Consider the following 22,447-nt stretch of genomic DNA (forward strand, 5'->3'; position numbering starts at 1 on the left):
AATGGAGTCACATATTGTTTGGGTATATAACATATTTGCAAAAATGCAGTCACAAATGGTGTCACTCATTTGTCATAATTGGGTCAAATATGCCCTTGGAGGCAGGGCAGAGGAAGAACCTAAACAAAGTAATTATGTTTTAGTTTACTTGGTCGTCTGCTTTTCCAGCAGAGCTGCCAGGGGATGTTTGATAAACAGCAATGAGACGACTGCTCCAGGTTCATTTGATACAGCGCTGCCTCAGCCTCTGAAATAAGCTGATAGTGGGAATGGATGCCGTCCTTATAATTTATAAAGCCTCCATTATGTTGTGTTCTTGACAGGATTTACCTTGAAAGTGTTCCCTTGGCGCTGCACGGGAAGTTGAAAACCTACTTTTTAAATGACAAATATTCCCAAACATGTAACAGTATCTCTTTCATCTTTTCGTGCTCACAGTTCAATGTTGTACACCTAACTCTTAATCCAAAAACAAACAGAGGACATAAAGGGAGGAAGAAGAATATTTGTTGCTCTCAAAGTGCATTAGTGACCCACTGATACATTAATCAAAAGCATTAAAGGAAGGAGGTCTTTATCTTCCACTGAACTTACAGTTTATTTAATTTGCAAACACTGGAGGCATACAGCTCTGTATGAAATCGCTGTTGAACAAAAAAATGTAAAAAAAAAAGATTTGATAGAGCATATTTTACATAAAAGCCATAGTGCTGAGAAATTTAAGAATTAATATGCATAACTGATGCACTTACAACATCCCAGATTGGCATTTTAATTCTCCCATTATCTGCTGAGGGAGAGACAGCTCCCATGTGCAGCTGATCTTGCTGACTTGCGTAAAACTACGTGTGCTAATGCTGGATGAAAAGCCAGAAAGGCAGAAAACAAATCATGAAAAATCGTTAATTAGTAAATAAAACAGAGTGCTTTGAGAGTTTCAAGCATAAGAAAGTCAAATTATTGTTATTTAGAGAATCCACCACTGATCCAGTGTCTCAAATCTGAACAGACTCTTTGCAACAGTTAGCAACTTTAATGGTCATCAGGGATCCACAGTGTTTCCATTCAATCCAAGTCAAATGAGCTATTACAAAAGCATAGGCTACAACTGAGGCATTTAACAGCACAATTAAATTCCAATGGCCTAGTATCTATTGAGCAATTAACCTTTGGTAAACCAATTATTATTTAGTGTATGATGACAAAAGTTAGGTCCTGGAGGAGCCATGTCCTGTTTTAATAGACGGTCTTATGCCCTATAAAAGATGGAAATGTGGAGCCATTTTAGTACCCCATTAGCTTAGCTGTGCTGAAAAGCTGCCAGCTTACTTCAGCCGTAAGTATTGATTAATCGGCACAGAACGTCTCACTGTCTGGGTTGGCAGGAAGGAGACAATGAATAGATTAAAAAAAACACACAAAAAAACGTCCAATCCACCCAGAGCTGGTACAACGCACCAAACTCTTCTCATTCCCAAGGTAACTTATATTGCTATTTTGTTATAGCTTCTGCCATCTCTGATCCATGTACCGACTATTGCAATATTTGACAGCGACACTTTGAAAGTGCCACCAAGACTCTATAAGACGGCATCAGTCAGCAAACTGTCCTCCTCGAGACTGTAGGTTCCACCACCTGTTTTTACACTTAGTTTGGTTTTATTTTCACTTGCTTTTTACTTTGGATGTCATAGTTGTTGCTTGGTAAGACATAAAATACATAAAAAACCATGTACACTGAAAAATATCACAATGCAATAAATTGCTGCCAAGGGGGTCTGACCAAGTGTCCATATGTCAGTTAGGAATAAAGTTGACCAGCTGTTCTGTTGTCCATCAAGGGCCGTCCTGTTAAGTAAAGTTTCCAAAGCCTCTTACATCAAGTCTTTGGAAGCAGCTCTGCTCCCCTCTTGTCTTACTGACAGCAGTTCCGTAAGTTTGACAGCTCTCTGTACAGCCCGTCTGTTCACGCAGCATTGTGTAAATATAATGCATCGACTGCCATTACAGCACACTTAGTCATTTGAATGACATTGTAAATGACGTTGTTGATTGTCACTGGAGGGTCATTTGTCATTTTAGTTGTGACTTCAACAATCTGGACAATTCCCAGCCCGTTATATCCCTCATGGAACATGGAGGAGCTCAGCCATAAATTTATCACCAGCAATGCCATTACCTTTAGCTTGACGGCCCTCAAGCAATGGCAGTGCAATAATAGAGAATAGATTTTATCCCGTACGGAGCCGAGGCTTTCGCTTGTGCTTTATTTCCTCCTTCCAGCCTCCGAGATAAAGGAGAAAATAAGGTAGCCACTGAAGTGTTATACCTACCTTAATGAAAGGTTTTAAACTGATACTGATATTGACTCAGAAGCCCCAGGAGCATCCCTGTATATCAGATTCAGTGTCATAAATGAAGATCAAGAATCCTGTTAACTTTCCCTTACACTAACCTAAAGGAAAAACAAATCAAGCACTGCACTGATGAGCCTTCTAATTATATTTTCTGTTGCGATACGCAGTGATTCTTCAGTGAGATCATAAGAGACGATGAAATGCCTCACATCATGAAAATGTTTAATCTCGTGATGGTCTCTGACAGCTCACAAAATCGCCAGCAAACACAGCAACTCAGATTTCTTTTATATAAATGGACTTAAATAGCGGTCCCCCCTGATTTGTCTTGTAGATCGATAATGATAATGGAGGATGATCAATAGCTAACCGTTGGGACTCTGTGTCAGAGTTGATGTCGATTTGTGATGCATTGTGTGTGAGACGTCAGCTGGGATATTGATATGAGTGCTCATTTCCTGTTTACCACCAGCACTTTGGTGACGATATGAGCCGTTAATGAAAAAAATCAGTGGAGCTTGTCAACTGTCATCATGACCAAATGAGGCAAAAAAGAGGAGTGAGAGGTGGGGGATTTAATAAAGCACACATTTTCCTTTTAGTCCATATATGTAGCATAATCTAGATATTTGTTTTAAAAAATAGAATTTAATAATGGATTGCATTTATATAGCGCTTTTCGGGGCCCTCAAAGCGCTTTACAATTCCACTATTCATTCACACACTGGTGGAGGCAGTTACAGTTGTAGCCACAGCTGCCCTGGGGCAGACTGACAGAAGCAAGGCTGCCATATCGCGCCATCGGCCCCTCTGGCCATCACCAGTAGGTGAAGTGTCTTGCCCAAGGACACAACGACCGAGACTGTCCGATCCGGGGCTCGAGCCGGCAACCTTCCGGTTACAAGACGAACTGCCAACTCTTTGAGCCGCGATCGCCCCAATTTGTGATGTTTTTTTTTATTTTTTCAAGTGGAAATCGCATCAGAACTTTAAAGAGAACCTGCTAAGGCACATATTTTTCTGCCAACACAAATTACGACATCTAAGGTTACAAGATATCCTTTCATTGCTTTATTTGATTTTCTGGGTTCTTTTTTTCTCACATTTTTAGGCTGACTTGCAAAGAGATTTTAGATGTGCCGTGATTACATGATTATGTGGTTTCTGAGGACTATGCGCTGATTATTTTTATAGGGGAAATACTGCAGCCACTCCAGACCATTTTCTCCAGCCTGTTAAATGCTTCTCCTATTGTTATCTCTATCTGCTGTTTTTACTCCTAGCTTGCTGTTCGAGATAGCAAAACTCCTGCTGTACTTCCCCAAAAACTAATCTGATAATGTATGTGGGCAGGAAATAAGACACTGTCCACTGGCCAGACTCAAGAGCATAAGAACGTGCACTCTCCATGTCACACTTCTTGCTGCCTTATTAGCATAAATTCATTTGTTTCTTGTTAATTATGCATTAATCTCAACCTACTAATGAAGGCGAGGTCGAGGCACTGGTAAAAGATTCCAGCAGTGAATACACCCAAAGGAAATTAAGAATTTCAAGACAGGGAATTCTTGAATATTTCTCACATTCGGTGACTGCTCAGTACCTTCGAGTGCAGGCATCATGGGATGATAGGTGTGCTCGTTAAAGGTTGCATAGAGCTACCGGGCTCGCTGTCATCACAGCGCCTGTTCTTCCATTCCTCTCTCTATCTCTCGTATTCTTTTTCTCTCAGTCTGACTGAATCTGAACCCGGTGCAGAGCATTCGCTGCCGTGCCCTAGCCTGAAAACAGCACGGCTTCTTTCCTCGCTACACCTCTACTCCCTCATTATCGGCCACCATCTGCCCGACCTTAGCCGCACATCACCCCCCCACCCCCATAGCAAGCCCATCAACACTCCCCTCTCACTCTCCACTGGCACCTTGGCTCACAAGGCAGCCCCAACTGCCATTTCTCTCCCAGTCACACATTTGTCCTCTTCAGCCATGTTTTTTCCCCTCTGTAATACCTCTGTTTTGAGACCCTCATACGTGAACAAGCTGTTTGTTCTAAATTAGTCTTTTTGTCAGTATTTACATTTTTACCCTTCAGCCTGAAAGGCTCATAACCCCACTGGTTGGATGGCCAGTTGGGTGGCTTTTACACCAAACTCTGAGAACACAGTAACTTGAATAAAAGGCAATTTAGGATTTTGAAATTAATAAAATAGCTTAGAGGCTAGAGCTCATTTTACTAAATGAGTCCCTTATGGATAAATTTTGACTTCTAATACCTATAAAGAAAACCTTGTGAATAAGTTAAGTACATTTCATGAACTCGATCTCTAAAACAAAAATAAATAAATAAATAATTATTATTCAGTGTTTCCACTTTTAGCTAGTCTAAATGTAACACACGGACAGGTTATTTTCATAAAGCAGCACAGCCGGGTGTCTACAGTCTAAGAAATCAATCTATAAACGTACAGAAAATGTATGTAACAATCGCTGAAGTCATGGAAAAAGTCGTATCTGTTGAATGAAATCGTATATAGTCCATTGATTCATCCATGATGAAAACCCACCTAATTCTTTGTTTTTTGATGGTGTGTCTACTTATATTGGTGTAGCACGGCAGGCCAGTGATGGTTTCTTTGACAGTAAGAAGGTAAAAATGATGAAGATTCAAACCTGTGGACCATCAGTTTGGACTCTGATGACATGATGTATTCTTAAGGACAAAGGCCAAATACATCTGTGACACCCCATCACACATGTATCTACTAAAAACCTTGGAACACTTTTTTCGGTGGTCTGGGCGTCAACGTTAAGGCTAGAGGTCAAGTACTACTAAAAATCTTATGAACATAAAAGCTTGAGAAGAACGTCCTGTGCTGTCCTGGGTAAGCCACAACTGACCAAACTTCTTGGCACAGCCACTTTTTCTATCAGCCCTGTCTTTCTGTCTTCATGTTGTCTAAGACTTTGTCAACCCAGAGAGCTTACAGGCAGAACTGGGAGAAAATGGGGCCCTACAGCCGCTCATCCTGACAGATAAACAGGATTTTGTGCCTGGCAAGCTGAAGATTGTCAGCTTCAATCTCTGCAGAGAATTACAACCGGCAGTCAATGCTGGGACACTGGCTCAACAGACAGAGCATCAGACCCTGTGTACCAACGAGTGGGAGACGCTGACTCCTTCATCATGATAGCACAGCATGGTTTATTCATGGCTGACAGAGCCAAGGGTACAGTTCACAGTATCAACATCTCTGTTTTTCAGTGCCCAAACGGCCCTTTTAGAAACACATTAGAAAAGGACAGAATGTAAATGTCACCGCGTTTGTGTAAAAACTAATAACTTGAGCTTGAATTCAAGAGAACAGGTAGCTGACAAGGTATCGCAGCTCATGCTTCATGATTTATGAGCTTTTTATATTTTAACCTTTCATCTGCGCCTCTTTATCTTCAGGCACCGTCTACTGTGCCACCTAGTAGTCTACACAACACTGGCAGTGAAAGAACAATGGCTTTAATTGCATAAGTAGCATTAACGTTTAACAAATAGCCTTCACAGTCAGAACTCAGCTTGTGAGCGCTCGAATCCAGCTTTTGACCCCTTTTTCTTTGAATGGAGCCCTGGAGGTTGCATTGTTGTCTTTATTAAATGCCAGCAGTTAGCGTCTCAAAGCAATGTCGGCAGTTTAAACTATGCAGGGTGGATAAACGCTTGCCTCTGTGTCACTGAGTGCTTTAACCAGGTTGTTGCTTCCTTTCATAAAGGTGGTGAGTTTTTGATGCTCTCTAAATCAATTGGAACCAGTTGGCTGCGAGGCCCCTTTGGTGTTGAGTGGCATTACCCAGAGATAAGGGAGCTCAGACGTGACAAGCAATGTTAACCAGAAAGCTCTCCTCCCAGTTGGATCATTGCTGTGCAGCTCGTGTGCAGGAGGGAGCCTACTGTCTAATTGAACAGTCTGAATTTCTGTTGACAAGACTATAATTTCTACATATCAGCAAGGAAAACACTTGTCTTGTTTCTCTGCTCGTGCGCCAAGGCTCTGATAAATGTGGGCTAATTTCTATTTGTGAAGACATACCTCATTCACGTCAGAAACAAGGTTTGGTTCGAGATAATTTACTGGAAAGGGTAAGAGGGCTGTGGATGGGGGCTAAGCGGATCTATATCCATATCTTTAGCCTACCCAAAGCTCAGATGTTAATCTAATTTGATGTCTGGGGGGGAGGAAGCACAGACTAGACTGGAGGATGAATTATATCGGATGTCATTGGGAACATGACACAATAATTTCGTTACCAACGTGTGGAATGATATTTATTGGATTGTGACAGGCGTTTTTTAGAAAGAGTAGTTAGTACCTGTCTGACCTTCCACTGCAAAAATGTTTATTATGAGGAAGCGAAACAGTCATGAAAGCAAGGAAACTTCAATTGAACCTCAGTTTTACAGCATTTCATAAGACAGTTGCTTCTTGTCACCCATGACCAGCTGTTCTGGTTGTTTTGTTGTTCAGTTCACCAAGCAGTTGGTGTCATTGGGAAGGAAGAAGCAGGGAGGGAGGGGCAGCCATCGGCCGTAAGTGGTTGGAGGGGAGGGGAGGGTGAAAAGGCAAAAGAAAAACTGTGGAAGAGAGACAGAGTTTAACAATAACAAATGATTAAATGCAAAGTGGTGTTTAAACACGCAGAGAGTTCTGGCTGGACGCTATTTGTTTCTCCTGTTTTCGATTGAAACCTGGATGGATTTTTTTAGTACATCTGTGTGTGCGTCTATGTGCGTGTGCCTGTGTGTGGGTATAAAATATTATTTTTCAATTTTTAAGATTGTTGTGCTTCCTCTGAAGGTTTTCTTCAAATAATTAACGTAATCAAAGCATTTATGGTTGTTATTCACAGTTCAGTTCGTTTGCCAACACATTTCATTCCTAGGCATCACAATCCAGTCGATTATAGTAAAGTCAGTCATAATCATTTGCCTGCTGCTGTTGTCGTCTGCTAGCTTTTTATGATGTAATTTATGAGAGCATGAGATTTTTCACTCATCCACAGAGGTGTGGTGCTATTTGTTTGAGTAGCGGAGTGCATCGGTCACGTGCACGCCCCTACACACGCGCATGTTTGAGTTGTAATTTGTTTCTAAGGCTGTTTCCTCACAGTGACAGGTTTACAATATTCAACTATAAGTGAGCAAAGTGGTCAAATGTCAGTCTGAATTTAAGAACATAAAGATGTCTTCATCAGCTTGCAGCTCTGTCCTCCCGGGTCTTCTTGGCGCTCGTCTCGCTCCTTCACTTATTTTCTTGTGAATTTTGAATTTTACCATTTTTCACAGAGTTAACGTCACAGTTACAGATATATCTGTCAGCTGTGGTCGAGACAGGATTTATCCAGAGGTGAGCTGCTTTATGACAAACTATTCCACTGTTTAAATCCTCAAATCTGTGTTACAGCTGACCTGTGCAGGGTGCTGTACGTTGTTTTGGTGTCTGCTATTTAAACTTTTTCACATTGTCTTTATGGGGTATTGTGTGTGTGTGTGTGTGTGTGTGTGTGTGTGTGTGTGTGTGTGTGTGTGTGTGTGTGTGTGTGTGTGTGTGCGTGCGTGCGTGCGTGCGTGCGTGCGTGTGTGTGTGTGTGTGTGTAGGAGGGCAGTTTTATAAAAGTGCACAGTCTCGTGTGTATGTAGTGTATATTCAGAGAAGTGAATAAAAAGTCTGATGGCCACACATCCACAGCCTGCTTTGGGTCACTACACAGTTGTGTGTGTATGCGAATTAATGTGTGAAGTCCTTGCTTTAAAGCTGTCAGGCTCAGGAAAGAAAGCTATCAGCACCATCAGACAACTGTGTCTACAGCAATGTTTCAATATTTTGCATGCTCTGCCTCCCATATGGCGTGCTATTTCCTTCATGAAGAGCCCACCATGCATATTATTGTCTTCTGTTTTGAGAGACTCCCCACTGTGGAGTGTGTGGAGTGAAATGTAGGGGGTTTTACCAAAGTCTGTCCCCACCAGGGCCAGCCCTACAGCAGCTGTGACTGATAAAGCGGATCCTCTCCACAACAGAAAAAAACTTGTTCTCTGCTCCCACTCGACTCTCAACCCACTCCTCCTGTCCTGTCCCTGAGGCACAAACGTCCAACTTCCAAATGCCAACTCAGTCAGGAGTTATTGCCACCATTTCCCAAGTGAAAAATGTCAGATGGATGGTGATTTTCTGCTTTATGATTTCACAGGAGGGGTGACTGTACAGTGTGAGGGAGATACTCTGTCCCAGTTTGATAAGTGGGGCATAATAATGAAAATGGCTTTTAGACAACTAAAGTAAACCTCATTTAAGCTCTGGCAGTGGTCATCTGAAACGGTAAAGAACAGTGTTTACCACACATTTCCAATTGTTAGCCTTTTTTTTTCATCCTTAATACTGCGTGCACATTTTTGCTAGGATGTCATAAATATAGCAGCGGCCTTCTCTGAGCTTTGTTGTCGCACAAATTGTTCGTTATGGGTATATTTCACAGCCGGTGAGACACAAATGAAACACAGAGCAGTCCATGGCTCAGCAGCCATTCTCACTCTTCCTGAACACAAGGCAATAATCACCCATGCATCCACAAACTCGAGACGAGAATAAAAAGGTGAGAAAATAAGTCTCAAGGCACCACTGCAGGGGGATGAAATGTGAAAGGATACTCAATGACACGCCTTCTACATTTAGCATCACTGCACTTGTTAAAAGTTATATATTTCGCAGTTATCCGAGCCCAGCAGCATTAGGACCCTAAAAACAAGACTGCACTTTTCTCCTGATGGCTATGCGGAGTGAAGTGGTCACAAAGTGAATACAGTGATTCCAGTGTAGGTTAATATATACTGTCACAGCGGAAGCTACCTAAAGCTGTTACAGTCAGATCTGACTGCTATTTGTCACGTTTCTTTTTAAGACATGAATGGAGCACAGAGAAGAGGCTTACTGGGTATTTTTAGACTCTCTTTGATGGCTTATTAGCTGGACTGGTATGCTTCGACTTGCTTAAACCCACATATGAATATATCACAATGATGGAAAAGGACCAAAAATAACTTACTATTTCTGTGACTGTCAGCAGAAGAAGGAAAACGAAGGAAATGATTACTTCAAAATTAAAAGAATTTCTATTCTCTGTGATTGCAAGACCACTGTTAGCCTTGAAACACTGGTGTATTTGATGTCCAGTACATGCCATTTTGCTTGTTTCAGTGCTTTTTAAAAACCTTTAGAATCTTAAGAGCCCTTTGGTCTCCTAATTCACAAAGGTCTTCTCTATCCACGACTTACATTGTAAAAATAATTCTGGATTCACTAGCAAAGACCCCTAATCCCAAGTGCGAGTGAAAAATATTTGTTAATAATGAAGCAGCGAGCTTGGCCGGAGGCTGCGGTTTGAGGAAGGATCATTGAGTATCCCTCTGATACCTTTGAGACAAGTGAACAAACAGAAAAAAAGAGGATGGACGAGTGAGCGGCAACAGGTTTGTGTCCAAGTCTGCTTTTATAAGGTTGGGTTGACCATCTGCTGCTTCCAAACGTATAAACCTTTCTTTAAAGTAAGGTTTGTTACATTTGTGTGATATTGTTCCATGGTGACTTGTACATCCTATACATGCTTGGAGATGGTGGAAACTGATGCTATTTGTCAAGGCGAGGTAAAACTCCTCTGCTTAGGATTAAGACTGTCACATATTTTTTTTATTTTACCTCTATACGTCACCACAGTGGATTTCAGATAAAACAAATAAAACAATCTGGAGTGCACAATTGCAGATTTAATTCAGTGGTTTAAGAAATGTATTGGAATAACTTTTAAAGAATTTACAGCCATTTTTATACATAGTGTCCCATTTCAGATGTAAAAGTAACTCAGCAGTTGACTACCACAGGGGTCTCCAGAAATCTGGACCCTATATGCAAGCATTCTCTTTGGGCCCCCTTATTAAAGTAAATGAATTTAACAAGAGGGAATTTTCCACAAGTTCAGTTTTATTTATACAATGCCCAATCACAACAACAGTCGCCTCAAGGTGATTTATATTATAAGGTAGATCCTACAATAATATTGTAGCAAGGACCACGATCTGACACACTGTTTCGTGTTAATTCTGTCAATTTTATTGGTGACGATACTGTTTTTGCTGTTCTTCAGCTCAGCACCTGCTTCAGCTTTTCAGCTGGCCTCCAGCACACATGCTGTCTCTTCTCTGGGCTCCAGCTTCACTATATAAGGGAGAAACATCATCAGTTTGATTTTGTGCCCCTTGCACCGCCCCTTGAGTTAACTGCACCACCCCTCCCCTGCAGCTCAGCCAGGGACCACACCTCCACCACTAATACATGCAGAGAAAAACCCAACAATCATATGACCCCTTATGAGCAAGCACTTTGGCGACAGTGGGAAGGAAAAACTCCCTTTTAACAGGAAGAACCCGGCTCAGGCAGGGGTGGCCATCTGCCATGACCGGTTGGGGTGAGAGAAGGAAGACAGGATAAAAGACATGCTGTGGAAGAGAGACAGAGGTTAATAACAGATATGATTCAGTGCAGAGAGGTCTATTAACACATAGTAAGTGGGAAAGGTGACTGAAGAAGAAATACTCAATGCATCATGGAAATCTCCCAGCAGCCTACACCTATTGCAGCATAACTAAGGGAGGATTCAGGGTCACCTGATCCAGCCCTAACTATATGCTTTAGCAAAAAGGAAAGTTTAAAGCCTAATCTTAAAAGTAGAGATAGTGTCTATCTCCCAAATCCAAACTGGAAGTATCATCATATAACTTTCTTTCATTTTTTAATAATGGACAAACTGTCTTTGTGATATTTGAAACTGAAATTTCATTGGCAGAATGCACACTGACTTCTTCAAAATACCCTGCTTGTTTCATGACATACTGTTTGAGACCCACTGGTTTAATATACAATGCTGCAGTTGTGTTCTATCAGGGCAAAGTCAAATCTAAAAACACATTAGTTAAACATTTCAAAGTAAAGCAGTTTAGCTGTTGTCACTGAAAGCTGTGCTTGGTTGTGCGACCGTGTCCCATTAATGATGACTTGAACTATAGGCGAGCTGACCAACCAGCAGCTTTTTTCTGGTGGTTTGCGAATTCACATTGTCGTTAAACTTGGAGGAAACTGATGGTAGACCAGCGTCCCAGGCAAGCTGCCTTTGGCTCTGCTTTCACTGCTCGGTGATCAGTTACGTTCTGCGCTTTGTATGAAAACAGAGCTAGCATTAGCAAGTAAATGGGATCCAGTGATTTATCAACATCACAGATGACTTTCCACTTGCTAACACCAAAATGTGTGATGTAGAAAAAATGGAAATTTGTGTGATGATAGTATCTGAAAAAACGGAGGTTCAACTGATACTAATTGTCAGGCCACCTGCCTGCTCAACTGATCTGCTAATATTAGCTATTTCACGATGTATTAATAACAGGCTAAAAAAAATTTAAGTAAAGAAACAAGACGAGAGAAAAAACACCCTTCAACTATGTCATGAGTTATGGTGCATAGTTTGTCTAGCAGAGGGTATCAGCAGCTTCCCTGTTGGCAACTGATCCATGTAGTTACACAAAGTGTACACAAGTTATCCACAACTTTAAACTGTGTTGTAATATTATCTAGAAAGAACTCATAAATAGCTGCATGAAGCAAATGTTAAGGAAATCAGTTTATGTTTTGTGTGTCAGAAAGAAACAAAATTAGAACTAAGATTGAAAATTTTTAAATCACAAGATACAGGTATCACTTTAATTCTTGAAAGTTCTATAGGCCACAGCCTGTTTACCTAACCTCCATCCATGAGCTCATCTCTAAAACAAAAAGAATGAAATAATAAATTACCCACCTATTTTCCTGTTTTGTGATTGTGTTTCTAGTATTTATTTTGGTGTAGCATGGCAGGCTGGGGAGGATTTCTTAGTGAGTAAGAAGGCTGTAAAAACAACAACAATTCAAAACTCTGACCCATCAGTTTGGACTCTCATGACTTGATCATTTCTTCAGCACAAAATGCAGTGAAGAGTTCACATTTACACCTTACTTCATACTTCTTCTTCACAATTTTCACATTTTTACTTCCTTTTCACAATTTTCAAAGCCATCTACTGAGCCGCCCCGGGCCATATGTTCGACACCCCTGCTACTAGGCAACCCCTGAAGACCTCTCTCCACCCTGTAATAGATACACGGTAAAATACCGGAGCAGTCCAACTCTATGCATTCATTTTCATGCACAGATCGCCCAGTACACTCTTATTATCTCTCATTTAGTGAGTGTCTCCCTGAATACCAAGCAATCTGGAAAGAGTACAAGTCAGATACTGTAGCATAACATGCGGTACTGAACCACCCAGTGAATGAGAGGTGTGTGACACTTTTCTAAGATGATGCAAGAACACCTCCCACAGCTATTCAAATCTGCACCCTTTATGTTCTTTTCTTTCTGTGAGGGCAGGTGAGGATGCAGTGCCTTTGCACAAATGCATATACAGACCACACAGCAACAGAGTAGAGGTCATGAATATTTGAGGTGGGAAGAATAAAGCTTTGAGAACTTTAAGGCGAACTCACTGGTCACCATGCATATTTAATCGGGTCTGTCCCTCTTGTTGGACAGCAGGAAAAGGATAACTGCGGGGACCCAGAGTTTGAGAAAGTGGTTGGCCCTCTCCACCTTGATGAATAAGTAAACACATTCAACCAGGCAGAGATGGAGTCAGCAGCCTTTGAGTCAATAACAAGTAGATTTGTTTTCTTCTGAAAGCAGCATTGTTTACAAGCTACCGATTAGCCCTCAAATTTGATCCATCTCTCAACAGTTTTAGTCCAGCCGCCTTCTCCTTTCAGCTTTTCCACACGGCAGCATTTGAAAGGTGTATTTCATGGTGCAATAAAAAAGAAATTAGGTTGCAACTTCTCTGAGCTCGTGTTTATGAGGTTCCCATAAATATTTTCTGTCTAAACTCGTGTCAGTTCTAAAGCTGTTTCCTCCTATGGAGACAAACTTGAATTTCTGGAGCCAATATAATATTCACAGCATATACTTGAGATGCACAGCGCTCAAGGTTATTTTCAATAAATGTTAAATGTTAAATCCGTCTCTGCATAAACTGAAAAAAAGAAAACTTTACATACAAGTGTGCATTTCTACTCAAGTAACAATAACCTCTGTGAATCGTAAGCTGCACAATCCAAGTCAAAAGGCACATTTTCTTCAAGTCAGACATTGATAAGTGTTTTATTTTTCCCAAAATCCAATTCGTTCCATTGCATGCATGTCATCAAACAAATAAACAATAATGTTTACCAAATGGCTTTGTTGTACAACATACCCGCTTATTAAAATGGCATCTCATTAGAAGCATTGAGCAGCCGTTTTACATGAGATTAATTGGGTTTTTTGAAAGCACTTTCTCCTCATTATCATTCTGTCTTGCAAATGGATTCACAGCAAAGGCAATGCATATTCATTTTACAGGAAGCTTGAAAATTGTTCAGAAATGAGCCAAAGGTGGAGCTGGGCTGGTGTGCAGACTTATGTTGAATAATAAACCACTAGAGCCTCTGCTCTGGAGGTGAACGAGAATGGCTGTCTGTAGAATATATTTGTGCTGGAAACACGACTCTCCCCTTCTGTAAAAAGGTTGCAGTTAATGTGCTTAAGCCTTTATTTGTGATAATTTTATCAGGCCTGATGTGATTTTAACTCATTATTATTTAGAATACAATTGTGTACGTTGTAAACATTTGTGAATTTTAGACTCAAAATGGTCAAAATGTTTGGTTTTTGTTTCGCATGAAGCCCAAAAAAGATTTGGATTCAAGGCATATTCTTGGATAGTTCTTTCACTATACAGGCATTAATAATGCAGACAGACAAGCTTTTAGTGGATTCTGATTTGCTTTTTCAAAAGGCAGGAGGAAATGTGCGGCATCCTTTCTTGATAGAGTAGGAGTTGCACTTTCATGATATGAGCGGGGTTGTTTCTGTGCCTCTCTCTCTCTCTTTGACATACTATTTTGTATGTGCAATGTGTATATTTCAACATCAGAGGAGCCCACTTGGTTTGAAAACCTGCCCGAGGCAAGGAACCAAACAAAAAGTTTTCCTTTTTGCCAAGTTATGGACACTTTTACCTGAGGCAAGATGAAGTACTTCAAAGGTAAAGGGCATCCTTTGTCAGCATCTCAAAATGACAGAAACAGATCCTCCTCAAGAGTAATTGTAGACAACTGCTGTTTAAAAAAACACTCCCATTGGCTCCACATTCATAAACAAGAGGCACAATTTGTCAGAACCATAATCCATAACCATAACCATAATCATAGATGCTTGACCTCAGCAGGCTCGGTGAAGGCTCGTTGGTGGGAAAAGGTCATTTAATAATACTCTCTGTAAATTGTATGAATTAACATGCTCACATGCATGTCACCATCCATCCATTCTCCAATTCAGGGTTGCAGTGGGGCTGGAGCCTATCCCCGCTACTATAGGGCAAAAGCAGGATACATCCCGGACAGGTCCCCAGTCTGTCACAGAGCTAACAGACAGACAGAGAACCATTGGCACTCACTGCAGGGCCATTCAGAATCACCAATTAACCTAAGCCCACTCACTGCATGTCTTTGGACTGTGGGAGGAAGCCAGAGTACCCACTCACACACGGATAGAACATGCAAACAGCACACAGAAACACCCTAGGGAGGTGGTGGATTAGAGCCCTGTTTGTATGATTGTATTACAATCATACAAACAACTGCACTGAGAATTTTAAATGCTCTTTTAACTGACAGGATGGCCTTCAACCTGAGTTGAAAAACGAAAGGAATCAGAGCTAGAAAATGTACCAGTGTCTTCTTTGTGGAGACATCAATGTTTAGTGCTTTGCATAAATGTCACTGAACAGTAAAACTCATTAATTAAAGTGTAATTGTGTTACAGTTGGTTCGGTGCCTCGTTTACTTCGATCTGATTATAGCCATAAACTGCCACTATAGTTTCATATATGACTGACAAAAAGCTTTTGTGTTAGTGTGTAACAAGGGATGCAGTCAAATAATCAACATTATGTTGAATCACACATGACTTCGGGTTTCTTTCCTCACCCCCTTAGAGGCTTTGATGCATTTGAAGTCAAATGATATAAATTAATAAGAGTGGCTCGACGATGACCATGCTTTTTCAGATTTCAAGAGAAACTAAATCTGGCAGGGGAAATGTAACATTTTTCCATATTATTTCACAGTTTTCCACTCTCACTCTTTGTAGATCGGAAGAGCTGCGTCAGAATAGTGGTGAAAGGTGCTCTATATAAGGATCGTTAAAGGCCTACAGAATCTGTATCAGGTTTTATGAGGGCCTGTAAGCTCATTTCTCTCAGCAGAAATGCCAGTGTTTTGCATAACCAAGGTTATAAAATGATGGGAAACAAAAGGTCTGAGGAATGACTGCAGGAATTTGCTGAACATTCTGCAATGTTGCTGTAGCACAAACAGGGTCGTTGAGGTTGAATGAGTACAGACACAAGTCCAAGAATTGCTAATTAATAGACTACATGTGCTCCTGAAGACTCGTGGGAAGCCAGACAGCAAACACAGGCGGGTTAGCTGTACAATAATATACGTCTCACTTTTACATTTCCTTGGTAGAGAGAAATATGAATCTAACATTTAAAAATGAATATGTCTCATCTTTGTATCAAGTTTGAATCCTAATGCATTCTCAGTCTTCCATGCATATATTATAGCAGTATCGCTGATTCTCATGAAAAGGCCCTTTTTTCATCCATGAAACGTTTGTTTTTGATTACCAGCAGAGAAGCTCAGCAAGGGCTGCCCAGTCATGGGTATTGGAGATAAACGTCTTTTAGTGATTGGCACACACATCCCTCATCAAATATTCATGATGGAGACTTGGGAGAATTCAGAGGATGCAGGGATATGGGATATTCTCCCATCAGTCTAGCACTGGGATAGGTAGTCAATTGATCAACAGAGAGCTGCCTCCAGGAGAACTCTGTTATTCAAGACTGGTGAGGCTGGCAGGAAACATGTGCTTCTCTGCTCAGGTAATGTGCTGTTCATCTCACTTTCTGCTGGTTTTTCATTCTCTTGCTTTCAGGAGGGAAGAATTTGTGATTTGCAGGACTGTGGAGATTGCTTTTGAAGTTATAAATCTTTAACGATTACAGATTTCTTGATTCATTCCTTGATAAAAACCGCTGCGTCAGCCCACTGTAAGGGGTGATATTTTGCTTCCACAATCCACACAAGATGCAATTTACTCATTGTGACAATAACAGTGTTATCAACTGAAGAGCTATTAAAGATTTTATTAAAATGTTGATTTTTTACATCAAACTGCTTTCACTCCAAATGATGTTAGCTGCTTCAAATGTATCTGTATGCTCATTAAAAATGAACAAGTTCCCATCACCTTTAAAGCTGTGTTGATCACAGAGATTTGCCATGATTTATTACTCGCTAGCTAATCCCGCAGTTGCTCAACAGAACATCAGTTAACAATGAGGAAGATGCTGGAACACTGCAGCCTTAATTAAACATGACTAGTACAACCTGGGGGTCATCTTGTAAGTCAAGGTCGCAATAAGCACTTTTTGGATGCTACACAAGCTGAAAAGGAAGAGCTAATATTGCCCATACAGTTGCTGCGGCTAATAGTTTAGCAAACAGTTATCACTTAAAATGACATTCTGCGCCACTTCCTCTGTTTAGCTGTTTGTCATCGGCTAATTATAAATATATCTAATTCTCTAGCTTTGATGCTGCGTTATGGAGTGAGTGTACAAAGTGTAAGTACAGTAGAAAAGAAGAACCCTAAGAGTCTGACTGTGCAAGCACAAGATAAGACCAGTATTAGATGACTTCTGTTAAATGATATATGGCTGATATTTACGGTGGCCCTTAAAGGTCAAACGTATAGCTTAGGAAAACACCAGAACACAAAAGCACACAAAACACAACGGAAGTCACATAAAAAACAAAAGAAATAGAAAAATTGCACCACTGCACAGCAGAAGTGTCCCCAACGACACTGAAGAATCCTCCGCTTCTTTTAAGCGTGTCTCAGTGCAGTCTTTCATATGTTTTGGTTTCATCAGAGTGAGGTGATATTGCTTTACACACAATAGACACTACTGAGTCACACATTGATTAAAGCAGTGACGTCCATCTGCAGCTATTACAAATCACTGTGGGACTCCAGGTGATGCTGCTGTTTTGTGCAAACAGGGCTTATATGTTATGGGCACATTTTATGAGTCACAGCTGCAAGCCCTGTACTTAAATAGGCATAATTTTGTTGGTATATATTTCACAGAAGTTCATGAGCCCCCAATGTCAAGAGATAATTCAGCATCAATGGCCCATTTCCAAACACCTGATAACATCAATTCAGGTTTTACTACTCCAATTTGCACCTTAGGGAGAGAGTGGATGTTCACTCTATGTGACTCTGAGAATTTCAGTTGAGTTCTAGGATTCATTTCCTTAATGGTAACAACAGCTCCTGACTTAAATTGAAGGACAAGGATGTGGCTTTAAATTTACCTGAGTGATTAAATGCAAAAACCCAGCTGTGTGAGCTCACATTCGGCTCTTTGGCTCTCCACTATCTGCTTGACCAAAAGCCTCATCCTCTAAGAGCACTTCAATGTATGCGCTGTCATACTTGGTGAAAGTGGGCCATCTTATTGTGTCTCCAGTCCTTATTTCAACCTCTTTTGTTTTGAAAAGTCTGCCAGTGCCTCATCCTCCACTGCACTAAATGTGTAGGGGAAAGATAGTGCATTCTCATGTTATCTGCTGCTGGCCTATTGCCCCTTCAGCTATTTTCTCATTTCACAGATTTGACCAGGAGGTGACCTTGGTTTTTTAAGTGCTTTTAAGGCAGAGCCAAGTCTCCTTTTTGCTGTCTCCCAAATGGAGACAGAGAGAGGGGAGGAACGGGAGAGGGGGTTTCTTCCTGGTACTTTTTTTTTTAAATGGCCGTTTTCCCTCTATTGTTTTCCATTCTCCGTCTTGCCCTTGGCACAGTCCAGTTTTTTTTGTTTTTAAGAATAGACACGATGACAGGATGCTGTCGGCTAATTCACATGGGTCTGTGTTTTTAATGTAGAAAATGGCCTCAGGGGAGCAGCAGCATATGTTTATGACACATGACGTCAAGCACAGAGGATAGATGTGGAGTTTGAAGTCGAGATGCCGCACGGTCCATTAGTGGATTGCGGTATAACAAAGAACTAATTGAATATCTTTGCCCTGGAGAGAAATTCACAGTATCCAAATACTAATCATCTTGTGTTACAGATAGAGATACTACGTAATACTTGATATCAAAAATAAAACCAGTATGCAAGCGTCTGCATGTGCTCAGGGAGTGAACATATGTCAAGAGTGTTTTCTTGTGGAAATAAGCAGACACTATCGTAGTCCTCCATTGCCATGCCTCCCAAGTGCACCTCTGACAGAGTGCTAATCTAGGTCAAAGTGCTAAGTGGTTAGAAGGGCCTAGGAGAGACCAAATTATTTCTCACACTTCACTGTCCTCTTTATGTTCACTGCCTCTGGAACCATAAAAAGCTTTTCAAAATTCCCTCTAACCTTACATCCAGAATATACTTCAAATATACGCTGTTTAACGTAGCTTCAGTAGGAGCCATACATCATATATCTCTGTGTATCACTGTAGAGTGTGAGTGCGTCTATGTCATGAAGCGTGTGTATGTTGCCACCTTATCAGCACATTACGCTCCTTGATTGCACTCAGTTTGTGTTTCGTGATAAATGCAGTCTCCCTTTCACAGTGCTGCTAAAGTTAAGGGTTGGCTGCACAGAGATGGCACAAGTGGATTGAAAGCTATAAAATTATGAGACGCCTCTTCTCCATCCAGTAAAATAAATAATTTAAACAAAATATATATGGACCGATCTGATGAGGCTCTGCACAATCACATTTCAGTTACGGACCATGAATAATCTGCACAGTTGTACCGCGGCAGAGCGAGTGCCAGAGCTGTTTGTTCCGACTGTTTTGATGCTTGATTGCTCTGAAGCTAGCATCAATGGGATGCGCATGCTTAACATTTCATGAGAATGTATTCGAGTAGCTTGCGCCACCTGTGCCAGTGCTGATGAATTGAAAGCCTTTACTGGCGTCTCCAACATATACTGGAACTAGAACAATGGACTGGCCTCTCATTGTGTGAGCTTACAGAGGCAAGAACACGAGGGTGGGTGTGCGAGGGCTGGTGGGGGTCTTGGTGGAGGCTGGAAATATTCTAGTGTCAGAGCACCTGACAGGATGACGAGCTGAGACCATTTGGGGTTTTTAAAGCGTCATGGCTTGTCTTGCACACCAGCTCTTTATGAGGGAACAGCTGGAAGTGCCATTGTCACTGGTCTGCATGTTTCTCCCACGAGGGCCACGGCGTGGTAGCAGTGGCAGTCGGTGGTGGTGGGGGAGGGTGGCACAGTATGTCCACGGGGAATGCATCACATTCAGCACTCACTCTCCCCTCTGCTGCCACCGCAATACTCAACCCCCCCCCCATTAGAGTGAGTGAGCTCAGCCTGCTGACAGCAGTGACAGGCCCAGCACAGGGAGACAATGGGGGGAGGGTAGGGCTGCCTCTGTGCTGGGGTGTTACATCTGTTTGGATCCTTGGCATAGCAGCCTGGCAAAGCGAACCGTCTGACTCGGTTTTATGATCAGAAATCTGCTTGGCAGTTTACAGAGGGAATATAGGAGTGTTCTCCCTTTGGAAGAATACCTTTGTGGAGATGACAGGTTGTCAAACGTGATTGGCTGTTGTGATACGCAGGGTTTGTTGGAATTACATTTGCATCTCGATAATTAAGATCATTTCTGTGTTTCCCTAACAGCCGTGGCTCTCTGACAAGGGTCTGTGGACTTTGTAGATGACAGATTCCTTTCTCTGGCATGCTGCGAGAATGCAGTAATTGGTAAACTGTTTGACCAGTTAGATTAATAAAAGACTCATTTCATAATAAACAGATTTATTATTCCACTGCATGCCACAATTTTGTTATCAACAAAAGCCTCTGTTACTCTCGGCTTTTTATCGAGAACGAAAATCCATTGAAAGTGGCTGAAGGCCTGACACAAAGCAACTGCTGAATACCTGCAAATCTCCCGGCTTAATTGATTATTTGTGCAGAGCTGTATATCTGCAAGGTGCAGGATACCCAGGGGAAATAATGTAAAACAGATAACAAGATGAAATGTGGGAGAATTGCTTTCTGCTGCCCATTTTATTAATCTGTTCCCCTTTTCTTATTCGCAATAAGTTTCCCATTTAGGTTTTCCCATTACAGAAATGCTTCTTCACTCTTCTAAAAACGTGGCCTAAATTGAATGTTGAAAGTTGATTCAAGCTGGCAAGAAATGTGTTTGTTAAGAGGTTATTTTGATTTTTGAATAGCACGTGGAGGGGCTTGCTGCTGTGTGTACCTGAGATTCCCAGAGGAGAACATTTTATTTTCAAATCTCTTCTTCATTATTCGGCCTTTTCCCAGTTCGCTGCCTGCATTCAGAAAAATAAATTCATTAAGCTGATAGTATACACCAACTATGTTTTGTTTTTTTTAAAGCTATCCATTCAAATTATTCTCAAATTCAGGTTAGCAGGTGTTACGCTTCAACCAAGCTACGTGTCCTCCAAGGTGCAGTGGTATCGCCACAATGGAAGTGACTTTGATAAAACAACCTCCGGAAGATGGGATGTGAAATTACTGTGGAGCTCAACTCATGTTTGTGTCACTGCCGCTCTGCACCGTCCTATACCTTGTTTCATTTACTCCGGCCGAGCTCTTCGTTTTCCTTTCACAGCACTTGACAAAAAGAAAGTGGTATCGTTGGCATGCAGGACTGCTGCCACTCTGCACCAATCAAGCCACTGCAAATGGAGGAAGACATGAAAGCCTTTTGTTTTTGTTGTTTTTTCTCTAGTTTTTTTCTTTCTGTTTTTTTTTGCCATCATATCGAAAGCTTGGCATTAGAGCTGCACATCAGGCTGGACCACACAATTGCCTTCTTCGCGCGGGGCAGCTGCTTGGTTTCCATTTGCAGTTGGCCTCTGTCAGATTTCACCATTAGAGGATGTGGAGGATGGGGGACAATTTCTGAATAAGTCATGTCGTATGCACTGCCACAGAAACGTGGAGGACGTTGAGGATGAATGCAGAGATTGCTTGTCAAGGTAGTTTAAGTCTAGATACATGAAAAAAGGGATATCGCTTACGAAACATGTAAAAGCTCGCTTTAAAATTCTCGCCCTTCATGATATTGTTTCAACTAATAGAAGTGTTGCATAATGAATCTGTTATTTGTTATGTGTTTTTTTTTTGTCTCTTTATTGTGGTAAATTTTACAACTTTTACTTAGACTGTGGATTATTATTATTATTATTATTACTAATATTAACTCATTCACTGCCAGCCATTGGCAGTGAATGAGTTAAACCCATTGACTCATTCACTGCCATTGACGGCGTCAATGGCAGTGAATGAGTTAATATTATTATCCTCATTGAATAAATAAACCAGTTCCAGCCTATAAGCCTTTAATATTACTCTCCATTAACTTCAGTGTATCGATGCTCCCATTCAGTCAAGATTCACTATATGCTCTCGATTGTTGAACATAAATTTTTCATCTTCATTTTGTGACCGGTTCACATTAGAGGTCTTCTCATAATTTTCCAAGCCCCTTTGTTTACCATTTTTTCTTCCTCTGGTGATCATCTTTCTGCACAACAACATAAGCTTCATAAGCTCGCTGTGACGTCAAAGATTGATGGGCGAAAGATTTCCAGCTGAGAGCCATTTCCAACCCCTAAGGCTCTGGTGTGATACAACCAGGTGATAGTTTCCTTGGAGGATTTTTGAAGGGGCATATTTTCTATCTTATCTCATCCAGGAGCAACCGAAGCATCGATCTTAAAGGATTTTTGCAGACTGCTTGTTATAGAATACAAAGCAAAGTATGCTGAACAAAAATTACAAG

General features: G+C 41.2%; 1 protein-coding gene across 7 annotated transcripts in view; it reads left to right on the top strand.

Moving 5' to 3' along the window:
* The window catches only part of mgat4c (mgat4 family member C), a 128,747-nt gene that overhangs the window by 93,119 nt on the left and 13,181 nt on the right, over positions 1-22,447 (top strand). The window contains exon 1 of one of the 7 annotated variants that reach the window (XM_026175023.1): positions 14,112-16,469. The exons of the other annotated variants lie outside the window; for them this stretch is intronic. The gene's annotated coding sequence lies outside the window, so the exon portion shown is untranslated. Of the gene's footprint in view, positions 1-14,111; positions 16,470-22,447 lie in introns of those variants that run through there. 7 annotated transcript variants of the gene reach the window in all.

Source organism: Astatotilapia calliptera, chromosome 7 (assembly GCF_900246225.1).
Source record: "Astatotilapia calliptera chromosome 7, fAstCal1.2, whole genome shotgun sequence".
Classification (NCBI taxonomy): Eukaryota; Metazoa; Chordata; class Actinopteri; order Cichliformes; family Cichlidae; genus Astatotilapia; species Astatotilapia calliptera.